This window comes from Cornus florida, unplaced genomic scaffold (assembly GCF_030987335.1).
Source record: "Cornus florida cultivar Cherokee Brave unplaced genomic scaffold, ASM3098733v1 CherokeeBrave_3.0.0_Hap2_Chr04, whole genome shotgun sequence".
In the NCBI taxonomy this organism is placed as follows: Eukaryota; Viridiplantae; Streptophyta; class Magnoliopsida; order Cornales; family Cornaceae; genus Cornus; species Cornus florida.
Window position 1 is genome coordinate 84,463,139 of NW_026775574.1, and position 14,352 is coordinate 84,477,490.

General features: G+C 33.7%; 1 pseudogene; it reads right to left on the reverse strand.

Annotated features, from left to right (window-relative positions):
- Window positions 1–3,471: 3,471 nt before the first annotated feature.
- On the reverse strand, window positions 3,472–10,136 carry LOC132303732 (uncharacterized; annotated as a pseudogene).
- Between the last annotated feature and the right edge of the window lie 4,216 nt (window positions 10,137–14,352).

Consider the following 14,352-nt stretch of genomic DNA (forward strand, 5'->3'; position numbering starts at 1 on the left):
CCATCATAACATGCAACGTAAGGCTCTCTAGCTGAGAAAGATAGGTTGAAATTTCTAAAAAGTTATAAAGTAGTTCTTTGCAGTATTCACCCCCGATATACATATCAACAGGCCACGGGACGTTCTTAAATGGCTGGTTTATTTTTGGTCCGAAGTATTTAAATGACATGAGATTCATTGCAAAAATCTCAATATTTTTCACATTGAAGCAGTGAATAATCTTCAATCGCTTCAATTTGAGCGTTGTATTAGGAACTTTCAGATTTACCAGACTGTCAGATTTTTGCACAGACAATTGTTCCAAAAATGTACAATTACTTAAGAAGTACTCAAGAACTTATCTAGTTTTATTCACGTGTGCCAGCCGGAGATCGGTTAGGGAGTTCCAACAAGTAAACCCAAGAGACAATGAGTGCAGGTGACTTGTAATACGACTCGTGTCTGGAAAATTGTAACCCTCCGAGGTTCCCCAAATTTCTGACAATTCTAACTCAAGCCTTTTAACTCTCTTTTCTATTGCAAAGTTAACCCAATTGTCAATATCAAAGCTACAACTTTCATCAAGATCAAAATGAACTCTAAATTCATCCACACTTGGACCGTTGTTCGATTTCAAGGCTTGATTAACCCAACTCAAATACAAAGGTCTTTCTACTTTAAGTTCCTTATCTCCCAGTAGAATTCCATTTATAAGGTGTGGGGCATCAAAGTTCAAACCAGTAATGTGAGTCCACAAATACCTCCATCTCTTTAAAAGCACTCTAGTTCTTGCAGCTTCTTTCATTGTCAAGAGTGACAAGATTAAAACAAGGACAAAATCAGGAAGTCCACTAATGTGATCCCCCAAACATGACCATCCTTTGTCTACCTCCTCACCATTGCAATTAAATGGAAAAATAAAATAATAATAATTAAGAAGTTGTGATAACAGAAACAGCACAGTAATGCGCAATTTTCGTAACAAAAATTCTTCTTCTGAAAATAAATTAAATATAAACATACATAGACATATATATACATAAGAAAAAAAGAAAAAAAAAATTGTAAATTTTTACCTTGCGTCTTTAGCAAAAATTGAAGTGGGTCTGATGGTTTTCTCCATTGGATTTGATTTTCCAATTGTTTGTCAGAGAGAAAAAGAGAAATATTTTGTCAAGAAAACAAACATGCACATTCATAAAGATTGATTGCTGTATTTTCAGAAAGAGAAAAAGAGAGCAATTTTATATATACATGTGAGATTAGTACGAACTTGGAAGCTAATAAATAGATTTTTATTTTCCTTTTCTCTGTTTCTATTTCTGACTAGGATTAGGAAACTTAGGGTCAGTTTGGTAGAGTAGAAATGGGAGGAAAGGGAAGGGAAGGTGATGGAGGGGGATTAAAAATGTGTGTTTGGCAAAAATTGTTGGAGGGAAAGGGAAGGGTTTGGAGGGTTAACTTATGCCTTCAACAGTAGATTTCTTAACCTCCCAAAAATGGGAGGAAATGAAGGGAAAGGGAAGGAGAGGCTTGTTGGGTGATTTCAGATGCCAATTTTACCCTCAAGATTGCGGAGAGAGAGATACCGCCGGTGATTGAAGCTTGGAATGGCGAACCCGAACTAGAACAGCGGCCATGGAAACTGAAAGATATGGGTTTTGGATTTTCTGAACAATCTAAAATGATACACCGATACGGGTTTGAACTTTTGATTCTTGCAAACAGATAGATAAACTGGAAATATATGGGTTTTGAATTTCTGATTCTTGTAGAGAGAGAGAGAGAGGCCAAGTTCAGTGTTGAGAAGGAGTTGCAGAGATGGCCGAGAGTGGGGAGGCTGAATTGATTTACCCTAGTTTTTTTATTTTCCTTTTCTTATGGCCTCAAGTTAAAGACTTTATATATATATATATATATATATATATATATATATATATATATATAATAGAGATGGAGGATTGGGGAGGCTGAAATGATTTGCCCTCATTTTTATTTTTTATTATTTTTTTTTTGGCAAGTACATGAAACTATATGTATATATATTTTAAAATATAAAAGGGTATAATAACCAATATGTTAAATTAATTCCTTTTCCTTTCTTTTCCCAAACATAATTATTATCATTCCCTTTCTTTTCCTTCATTAATTAACCAAACGCGACGGAAGTTTAAAATTATCCTTCCCTTTCCTTTCCCTCAAAACTAATATTATCATTTCCCTTTAAATCCACGGTACCAAACAAAGCCTTACATTATCAAGATTAGGCAACGCTTGACTTTACGATCCTAGAGGGAGATGGAGAGGGAGAGAGTTGAATCGAACGCTGCCGACAGGATCATGCGTTGGGTCTGAAGACTATCAAAATCTAATGGATCTGATGAAATCTTATTGGAATATGGGTCAACTCTTTCGGTCGTACCAATGAAACGATGTAAGTAGGAATGATGGGCTAGTGAATTATCAACTCTTTAGGCCTTCATGTGAGCTGGCTCAAACTTGTACTTTTATGGGTTAAACGATAAATACGAATTACGAGTCTTGCTCAAGTTTAGCTTGTGTTACTAAACGAACAAGTCCGAATTGAACTTCTAATGATCTGAACCCAATTCATGAACAACAAAGTTCATTTAATTGATCCAAACCCAATTCATGCAAAAAATAATAATTTATTTGAATCCACTTTGGATATTGCCCAGTAGATTGCTCGCTAGACCTTGGACTAAGGTTCGAGTCTCACTGGGTGGTCATTGCTGCTAGCCTCTGTTGCCCTTGCAGTAAGTTACCCGGCCCGGGTGGGGAGTTGCCCTTCCAAATCATCGGAAAATAGTCGGGAAATAGTCGGATTGTTGAAGAGCCCTTAAGAGTTCGTGTCATCCCAAACACCCGAATTAAAAAAAATAATAATAATAAAATAACTGATTTGATTTCCCAATTATGGAAGGTACTTTATTGAATGTTAGTAGTAAATTATTGATGCAAGGTTTATGCTTGGCTTGGGGCAAGGGGCTTTCCTCCAAGAGAGGTGGGGTTGGAATTCACGGATCATTACCAAGGTTTAAAATGACAGGACAATAATTTTAAGTTCATAAAATTTTCTTCAAAAAATGAAAATTGTGATTTATATATATATATATATATATTGGATAAGATTACTATTAAAATTTCCATTTTCCTTGGTATCTACACTCTTAAAATGTTTAGAAAAATTTCCCGACCATGTAATAATTTATCCTACCTACCAATATGAGGAACCAACAGAGATATAACCAAAGCATATTCAATCTGAACCAAGCAAATTCAATACCATACTACAACTAAAATTTACTTCACACTGGCTATTCTCAACTAAGAAAGTGTTGGGTGGATGTCAACAGGTTCATTCTCCACAAGCATCAAAACATCATAAGAAAATTTGATTTACCATGGTCACTGTACTAATTAACTTTTAACTGTAAGACTCGCGTTCTAGGCTCGATCACTAAGTCATAATTTTTCCGTTTCATATCATCATCATTCATTCTCACTCTCGGTGATCATCGTGCAGATGAAAAACGAGTCTTACAAGATACTAAAGATCACAATCTATGGAATGCATTTCGTTAGTCCGCTTAAAGTAGTTACTAATATATCTACGAGATAGCTGTCAGTTGAACAAGCATCAAGTCACGGATTTTCCCGTGCAGTCAAATTTTTCTACAGCGTAAGAAGTCTATACCAGTGAAAATGAACACAGGGATTTGCCACCAACTTCACCACGTGGAACATATAGCGAAGGTTGGATATCATGACTGGGCACTCTCCCTTCTCATCATATTCAGCGAATTCGTCTCCAGACAAGTCAATGCCATCAAATGTAGTACCTTCCAGCTACACAAAAGAGTTACAAATAAGTGCATGCAAAAAGATCCAACATGAAGGTAAACTTTCAGCTCGTTATATACAGAACATGAAACTGCAAACTAATTTTCATAAACATATAAGCCGTATGCATGCAGATATTTATAACATGAGAGAGACCGAAGTAAAATGAGGGGGAAATGCATCTCTGGTTCTCTCATAAACCAACTTCAGTTTATGTCCTACGGTATAATGGCTGATCGTGCAGTTCATATATATATGAGACAGACAGACAGATAGAGATAGAGGAAGACATGCTCGCGCGACATAGAAAGCTAATATCTTATAAAATCAGCAAGAACTTTGACAGGAATGCATCACATTCCACATTGAAATACTCGTTTAACGAACTCTACGCATATGTTGGAACAAATGAAAAAGTGAATTGAGTCCACTTGCTTTCTAGAAAAAGAAAATGGAACATAAGGAATAAAATCACAACTTAATATGCTCATATATTTTGGTTTATGCCTCTAATCCAACAAAAGTTTGTTCGGAGTGAATTAGGTGCAATGCAAATTAGCATGTGCTTATAAGTGGGTTTAGGATATACTTCAAACTTCACATGGTAAAAATAAGCTTCAACTTTGGTTTATAAAAGTGATTATGGCTTATGAGATTAATGAAATCACAAAGCCTAGAGTACCAACACGTAAAACAACATAGCAGTAGAACATACAAAAGATTAAAAAGAAGGCCACAGAAATAGTTGGACAACAAACTAACTTCTGTTATATCTAGATCGAGGCATTGTAAAGGTTCATCACTAAATCATGATGACTCCTAACATTTTCCTTACACCTACAAATGGATGGAATAAACCATACAATAACTAATTAGGCGGGTGGCACATTAACCGAGATTAGCACTTGCCTAATTAACTTTTAACTGTAAGACTCGCATTCTAGGCTCGGTCACTAAGTCATAATTTTTCTGTTTCATATCATCATCATTCATTCTCAGTCTCAGTGATCTTTGAGCAGATGAAAAACAAATCTTACAAGATACTAAAGATCACAATCTATGGAATGCATTTCATTAGTCCACTTAAAGTAGTTACTAATATATTTAGGAGATAACTGTCAATTGAACAAGCATCAAGTCATGGATTTTTCCGTGCGGTCAAATTTTTCTACAGCGTAAGAAGTCCGTTCGCCATTGTCACTGTACTAATTAACTTTTAACTGCAAGACTCGCATTCTAGGCTCGGTCACTAAGTCATAATTTTTCCGTTTCATATCATCACCGTTCATTCTCAGTCTCGGTGACCATTGAGCAGATGAAAAACGAATCTTACAAGATACTAAAGATCACAATCTATGGAATACATTTCATTAGTCTGCTTAAAGTAGTTACTAATATATCTAGGAGATAACTGTCAGTTGAACAAGCATCAAGTCACGGATTTTCCCGTGCGGTCAAATTTTTCTACAGCGTAAGAAGTCTGTACCTGTTCACCATTTTATATACAGTGAAAATGAACTCAGGGATTTGCCACCTACTTCACCACGTGGAACATATAGAGAAGGTTGGATATCATGACCAGTCACTCTCTCTTCTCATCATATTCAGCGAATTCATCTCCAGACAAGTCAATGCCATCAAATGTAGTACCTTCCAGCTACACAAAAGAGTTACAAATAAGCGCATGCAAAAAGATCCAAAATGAAGGTAAAATTTCAGCTCGTTATATACATTACGTGAAAATGCAAAGTGATTTTCATAAAAATATAGGCCATATGTATGCAAATATTTATAACATGAGAGAAACCGAAGTAAAATAAGGGGGAAATGCATCTCTAATTCATATTTTTTCATAAAACTCTCCTGTTCTCCCATAAACCGACTTCAGTTTATGTGCTACAGTATAATGGCTGACTGTGCAGTTCATATATATATATGAGAGAGAGAGAGAGAGAGAGAGACGCGCGTGCGACATAGAAAGCTAATATCTTATAAAATCAGCAAGAACTTAGACAGGAATGCATCATATTCCACATTGAAATACTCTTTTAACAAACTCTATGCATATGTTGGAACAAATGAAAAAGTGACTCGAGTCCACTTGCTTTCTAGAAAAAAAAAAATCGGTAAGGAATAAAATTACAACTTAATAGGCTGATATATTTTGGTTTATGCCCCATGCAACTTGTTTTTTTCTCTAATCCAACAAAAGATTGTTTAGAGTGAATAAGGTGCAATGCAAATTAGCATGTGATTATGGCTTACGAGATTAATGAAATCACAAAGCATAGGTACCAACACGTAAAACAACAAAGCAGTAGAACAAACAAAAGATTAAAAAGAAGGCCACAGAAATAGTTGGCCAACAAACTAACTTCCGTTATATCAAGATCGAGGAATTGTAAAGGTTCTTCACTAAATCATGATGACTCCTAACATTTTCCTTACACCTACAAATGGATGGAATAAACTATACAACTACTAATTAGACGGGTGGCACATTAACCGAGACGAGCACTTGCCTAGACCTAAATGTTTTTTAAGGTATCACAAGTTCTCAGGAATCATTTTTGTTGATTAGGAAACACAAAACAGAAGTATATAATTGAATGGAAGTCACATTAATGTATGTTACTGTGATCAAAACATAACAAACAGAAAAGCACATTCATTCATTGGATCTTTAACACAGTTGAATTATTTTTAGCATTTAAGTGTCGTAGCTGATAAACTGATTCAGCAAGTCAAGCATCAAATATTGATCTCTATATAATATTTGGCCACTAATAAGCAATTGGCATAATCTTATATAGTGTTTCAGCAAGTGTTCATCCTGGTACATTAATCGAGATGAACACTTGCGTAGACCTCAATGTTTTTTAAAGCAGTATCACAAGTTTTTGGGAACCATTTTTGTCAATTATGAAACACAAAACAGAAGTATATAAATGAATGGAAGTCGCATTACCGTATGTTACTGAGATCAAAACTAATTACAAACATAAAAGTACATTCTTTCAGTGGATCTTTAACATAGTTGAATTATTTTTAGCATTTAAGTTTTGCAGCTGATAATCTGATATAGTGTTTCAGACATCAAATTTTGACCACCAAGTACAATTTGGCCACTAAAAAGCAATTGGCATATCATTTTGGGTACTGATTTCTTAAGTTTTTTCTTTATGATATGGGGGTGGTAGTGGGAAAAGCGGGTTCTTCAATGAAACACAGAACAAACATATATAAATGAATGGAAGTCATGTTCATGTATATTACTGATATGCAAAACTAATCAAAAAATTAAAAGTGCATTCTTTGTTGAACCTTTAACATACTTCAATTATTTTTAGCTTTTTAGACGATATATAGTGTTTTCAACAATCCAGACACTAAATTTTGACCTCTAAATAATATTTGCCCGCTCATGAGATGTAAATTGTGTAATAAATGTGGAGATGGTTACCGAAGTTTGGGAAAATCAAAATGCATGCCATACTCTCACAAAACAAACTCAAAATCCAATAATAGAACTGCAAATAACTATTTCCTATTCAATAGTGAATCCACAAAGCAAATTTTTAACAATTTATAGTAGTACATGCAATGTCCTTGAACTCACCACCAATCATTAAACTATAGCATACTGGATTCCTCATTGCATTTCAATAAGGATGAAAAACAAAAAAAAAAAGAGGTCCATTTTATCATGAACAACAGTAACAATGTCCAAGACCTGCTAGATACCAGAATCAGATGGAAAGATATATCTACCACAGTACTTCAATGATTCAATGATGCAGTTAAAAGGTTTAGAAAGAGTCACTAATGCGCTTAAGTACATTTCAAACTTAATAGTTAAAAAATGCTACATGATTCATAACTGGCACGCAAAGCAATCAAAGACTTACTGATTCAACTTTCCAGCCACTGCCAAATGAAAATTCAACAGGCTCATAGCCCCTGCAGTCAAACAACATCAATGGAGAAAACTTTCCTAATTCACTAATTGCCTGGGTCAGTGGACGGCCACGGCCAGTAATCATTGTTACAGTCCCCTCCCTCCCGCAAAATTTGCACTTGAAATAGAACAAAGGCAACAACATATCAGTTAATAATCCTTTCAGGAGTAAACCGAAAGAGTGAGAGCAATATATGTGACCCAATCAAAGGATCAAAAAAAATAAGAAACGTATCAGAATATAGGATAGTAAGGAAATATAAGTGTTCTCTAAAACTCAATACTATGGATCTAAATGTTATTTACTGCAATCCCTACTACATTACAAATGTATGAACCATTAAGAATATTGTAATACTAATTCATTGTTAAATTATCCTACCTCCCAAAACTTGCAAAGGAAACAGAACAAAGCCAACAATGTATCAGTTAACAAAGCCAACAATGTATCAGTTAACATTCATTTAGGAATAAACCAAAAGAACATACCAATATATGTGACCCAACCAAAGGATCAAAATGAATTCAGAACAAATATAATTGGACATTGAGGAAATAAAAAGTTCCTCTAGAACTTAATATCATGGATCTATATGTTACTGAACTCAATGCTTCCTCTCAACAAATTCATGACTCAATTAAGACTCGTAAAATTACTCCATTGTTACAACGCCCTCCCCTCCAAGAAACTTGCAATTAAAAATAACAAAGGCAATAACTGTTAATAATCCCTTCAGGTAACAAAAAAGAGTGGAACCAATATATGTGACCCAATCAATAGATCAAAAGTAAAACCCAAACAAACCAGAATAATTGGTTATGAGGAAATAAAATGACCTTTAAAACCTAATATTATGGTCTAAACATTATCTACAGCAAGCCCTTCTTCACAGTTAATCCGTAAAATCATTAAGATCATAAAATTAATTCATACCTACATATATAGTGCGTGTGCGCCACATAAACATTTTCCAAGCCTTCCTTAATAAAAGACATAAAAGAATATTATAAATTAATTCATAAATTCAGGCCTGCGTGATGCAGAAATATAACACTATTATGCATATAGAAGGGGGTAGAGAAGACATTTCACCTTCTGAACAAGGTTAGTGGAACCCTTCGGCAGTGCAACTGTTTCATTCAAACTCACACGTCTCTTTCTGTGTAAACTCTCCACAATTCCCACACTTCATCTGGACAAATCAAATGTTTTAGCAATTTAGCACGCGCACACACATATGTATCACACCAAAAACACGAGACTTAGATCAAAACAACAATAAAACAATCACTTATATCATAGTGAAATAAAGAACACATGGAACACATAGTTTAGTTCTATGTGATTACTCATAATAATTAATAGAAAATAATAATAATCACCTACATTCCTAGTAAAATGAGAACTAAACTGAACAGAAGTGGAACTAAATAGAGTGAGTTAGAAATAATCAGAATTCCAAGCAAAGAAATGTGATATTCTAATTAAAAAAATTGATAATCAGAAATAATGAAGTGATGTAAGAAATAGTTGAAGAATAGAAGTGGGATTAATATCAGTTGGAATAATCATAATACATTTTATTAAAATGATAATAATCGTCTGAATTCAATTTGAAATAAGAAAGTATTGAAGATTTGACAAATATGAATTAAAACAAAATCAGAAACCTAGACAAACACTCAGATCTCAATCAACAACAATGATAAGAATAATAATCATATACAATTCAAATAAAATAAAAAAGAGAGAAAAAAAAAAAAAAAACAGAGTGAAAACGAGCGAGTATAATCAAGTAAAATGAACTGATACAAAATCAAAACGCTACAATTATACATATGTATATACCTATATATACCAAATATACATCTAAACAAACATGAATGTTCAATCAAATACAAAAATAACTACCTACATTCGAAGTCGATGAAGTAAATATTGCATAACAGAGTAGATTCAACAAATTTAAACCCTAACTACATATATACGCGCATATAATTACACAGTATTCACACAAAAAATGATAAGAGTAACAAATAATCGAGTTTAGAGAAGAAATACTAATTAGAAACTAGCGAAAAACAAAATTAGGAATTTAGTATATACAAATACATATATGTATATATACAACATATATATACATATGAATACATGTAGTAGAGATCGAATTAGACCTTGAAGTAGTAGGTGAAGTTTGGATCATCGCAACCTTCTTGAGGCTGAAGATCGGTGAGGTTCTCGAGCTCGGCGGTGATCATCAACTCGTAATTCACCATATTTCTCGAGCGTGAGAATGAATCTCTCTCTCTCTACAAGCAACAAAGTGGAGAGAGAAAAAGGGTTCCTAGTATATAATTATTTTTTAAAAAAATTAAATAATTTATTATAAAAAAAATATTGAAATGTGTAAATTTCCCATTTTATCCTTTTCAAATGTCTATACTTTGTTTTTTTTCATTTAGAAAATGATAAATTACACTTAGACCCTTGGTTAGGTCATTTTACACCTACATAAAAATTTTGGTTTTAATTTTCAGTTATATTTAAAAGAGTGATTTAATGTTTCACTTACGTATGTCAGAATTATTTTTAGGTGTAAAATGACTATAAAACCCTTTTGATTTTGTACTGTTTTTATTTCATATATAAAATTACTTAACTACCCCAACAGACCCATCTGAAATTACCAAAATATCCCCAAAACACAAACTGAATCCTATTGGCAGAGTTTATTGGTGGAATGAGCTGCTCGGCGGGAAGCTAGAAATGTCGGCACTGATGACGCTGAAATTTAAGGAACAGCAGCCAAGGAATGAACCAGTAAGAGGTGGGTTTGTTCCGCAGAGGAGAGCGGCGATGGGTGGCTGCTGGCAATCGCCGAATTGGGGTGGGTTTGTTCCGGCGTTAGTGATGATGGATGACGTGATTGCAAGGCGGCATGGAACGGCGAGAACAGGAGGCTATGACCATGAGTGGACGGTTAACGTGTCCGGCAAACTTACCGGCAGAATTGTCTTCACAGGTTAGCATGGAGTGCACGCCGCGCGAAGTGGGTCTATGGTGATGATGGACGGCAGGTTCGAAGCGACAGAGATGGCTGGTGATTGATGGGCCGGCGATGGTGAAGATGATGGCATGGTTTTGAGTCTTGACAGCGACGGATTGAGCAACTCAACATGGACGACGGTACGGAATGGCAGTGGGAACACTTTGTCCAAACTCTCTCCATCGTCACAACCATCTTGCACCCTGAAAAACTTACCGGCGGGCTACGAAAATGTCTTCGACGGTGAGCATGGAGTGCACAGCGGCGAAATGGGTCTAGTGATGATGGACGGCAGTTCAAAACGAAGGTGTGTCTGTTACTCTATCTCTATTCCGTCCATGGAGTCACAAGCTTGTCCAAGAATATGGGAAGAGACTATAGGCACGAAGAAAAGAGAGTAAAAAAAAAAAAAAATCAGAATTAATTAAATAAGAGTAACATAAACAGCAACAATCATTAATCATTTAAATGCATTTCCACACACCTCCATTGCTAAAGCGTTGCCAATCAAGAATGTGCATAGCAAAAGATGTAGATTCTTTACCACCAGAAATATTTTAGCTGCCAAAAAATAGATAATTTTAAACACAATTAAGGGCCTCTTTGCCAATTAAAACTACTGAGACAACACCACACACACAAACACACATTTCTCTTCCCATTTAGTCTGGTTGAATTCAACTTCCAACCCATGAATATTAATTACCCAATTCATACAACAACCGTGTGAGCCGAAATTGATTCCGAACTCAAAGAGTGAAAATAAGGAGATTATGGTCCACAAAAAGTTTGCGAAATTTCCTAATACATCATAGCTACTTCAATGGGCTATAGCTAGCTCTTAAATTGATCACCGACCAACAATATTTGAAATTCTCAACCAATATTAGCATCTAATGAAAAATAATACAAAACCCAAATTGAAAACAGCATAATCCCCATTTGCCTAGAAACAAAATTGCATAATTCTTGTACAATTATCAGAAATTTGAGAGCAATAGTAGTGTAGTGGGTAGATTTATTATATATATGCATATAAGTATATATATAGAGAGAGAGTGTACAAGCGTGGAAGCGATCTTGGGGACAGCCTGACTTGATGAGGACTTCGAGGTCGACGAGGCCGAGACATGAGGCCAAGAGTGAGACCAGCCATGAGACCAGCGAAGATCACAAATCCTATGATTATCAGCACATACAGCGCGAACATAGTCCCACAGCACGGTGCGTCCGCTACGATCTCTAAAACTTGTATTTCTCTCTCTAAAACTCTGTCTCTCTATATCCTCCTCAAGATTTTGCAGTGGTAAGGGAAGGAAAGGGAAGAAGGTGTGTCTGTTACTCTATCTTCTTTTTTTATATAATTATATATATAGATATAGTATATATTTTCCCTTTCCCAGGTCGGCAGAATAGCTGATGATGAAGACGGCAGAACAGACAAGAGCGGCGCCGGCAGCGATGAAGGGGCGGTGGTGGCCGATGCAAGAGGTGTAGCGGTCGCTGTAATAGCCGGGGACGGGATATGTATTTATATAGGGGCTTTTTTGTCATTTAAGATTATCGATATTTTGTATTAAATAATTAAGGATATGATGGTCAATTTACATGTATCAGAAGTGTAAAAGAAAGTTGGGGTATAAGTAAAAATTAAAACCAAAATTTTCATCTACTGAGATATGACCCAACTTACCACTGAAATTAAAGGTCTGTCACACTTCCTTCGTTTCTGTTGAGCTGCTTCTACTTTCTGCAGGTTCTCTCTCTCTCTCTCCTCTATATATATATATATATATATATATATATGAAATTTAAAGGTTTTTCATTTTAGGTTTCAAAATTATTTTTTTTTTTTAGAATTTTAGGTTACAATATTATTTTTTTTTATTTTTTTTTTAATTGTTGTGGTAGGTGATATTGTTTCGTACAAAAAGACTAAGATCAAATCACTCAATCTCTGGGACACTCAATCATGGTAACTTCATACAACATATAAAGAAAATTCACTTGCGATGGACACGATGAAATAAGACATTTTATATAACAAATAAATTTTATACAAAACTCGATATTTTTATTTTTTAAAATAATAATAAAAAAAGAATTCAAAAATAAAATTTAGTAGAATACACAAATGAATGAATTTACTTATTATTTGTAAATATTAATTTCATAATGATATTTAACTCAATACTATGATAACTATGTGATCAAGATAAACAATTAGAATATATTTGTATAATTTAAATATTGTATATCATGTCAATTATTGGCTGCTTTTAGATCAAAATTAATAGACATTCATTTTATTACATGCATATCCGAAGGTGCAAAATCAATTATCACCTAAAGTACTTGCCAAGATGTTTGGACCAATTATATTATACAAACCTCAATTATCATAAGGCTTACCGCCCCTTTTATATTTCATCCTTTGCAACTATTCCTTCATGAATTTAGTCATAGCCCGGTAAACATCAAAGAAACAAATGAGCAACAACATCAATAAATACAAATAACACATTAATCAATAATAAATTCAAAGCACTTTTTATATAGGGCGATAAAAAAGTTCTAAAGATGATGAGCTAGAGTTTAATAATTAATTAATTTTTTTTTTTTTTTTTTTTTTTCTAGTTGGTACTCACACATACATACCTTCATTAAAACTTGAATCCCAAATCTCTCTTTGGAAAGTAAGGGTCCGGTACCGTTAGGCCACTGGCCTGTTGGCGAGTTTAATAATTAATTTCAATTTTAATAAAATGGTGGAGTAAGTATTATATTAAAATTTGATAAGGCAAAAAACTAAAATTGAGAAGTTCATTGTGTGTGCCATCTTTAAAACTTCCTATTAAATTATCTCTTTTAAATTTTTATTTTGACTTAAAAAATAGTAAAAATGTATAAATAACTAAATAAAAAACTGAAATTGGGAAGTTAATTTGGTGTTTCCTTCAATTTCCTCATTAATTGTTATGTTAAATTTTTAATATTTTATTTTTTAAAATAAGAAAAGTATTTAGAAATAAGAAAAACTATAATCCAAATAAACATATTTGATAAGAGATGTGAAAAACTCATAAATAAAAACAGAAATAAATACATCTAACTAATAAATAAATTAAAGCAACACACATAACTAACAAATTCAATATATACTCCAACCTTGTGTGTGTGGTGAAAAAATAATACAATTGGTATAAATAAACAATACTTATTAAAAGATAAATATACAATATTTAAGTATGAAGAAGAGAAAAATCATTCATGAATAGAGGAAAAAAAAGAAAAGAACTAAATCACGAACAATTACATTATAATAATTAAGAATATTTACTACAATAAAAGAGAAATACCAAACAATTTATAAATTTCTTAAAAAAAAAACCATATTTTGTATCCATGTATGTGTGTACATATATATAAAACACACATACTTGTTCAATTATCTTGGAACTAATTCAAATATTCGTTTTAGTTGTGTTGCACTCTTTGAACTTT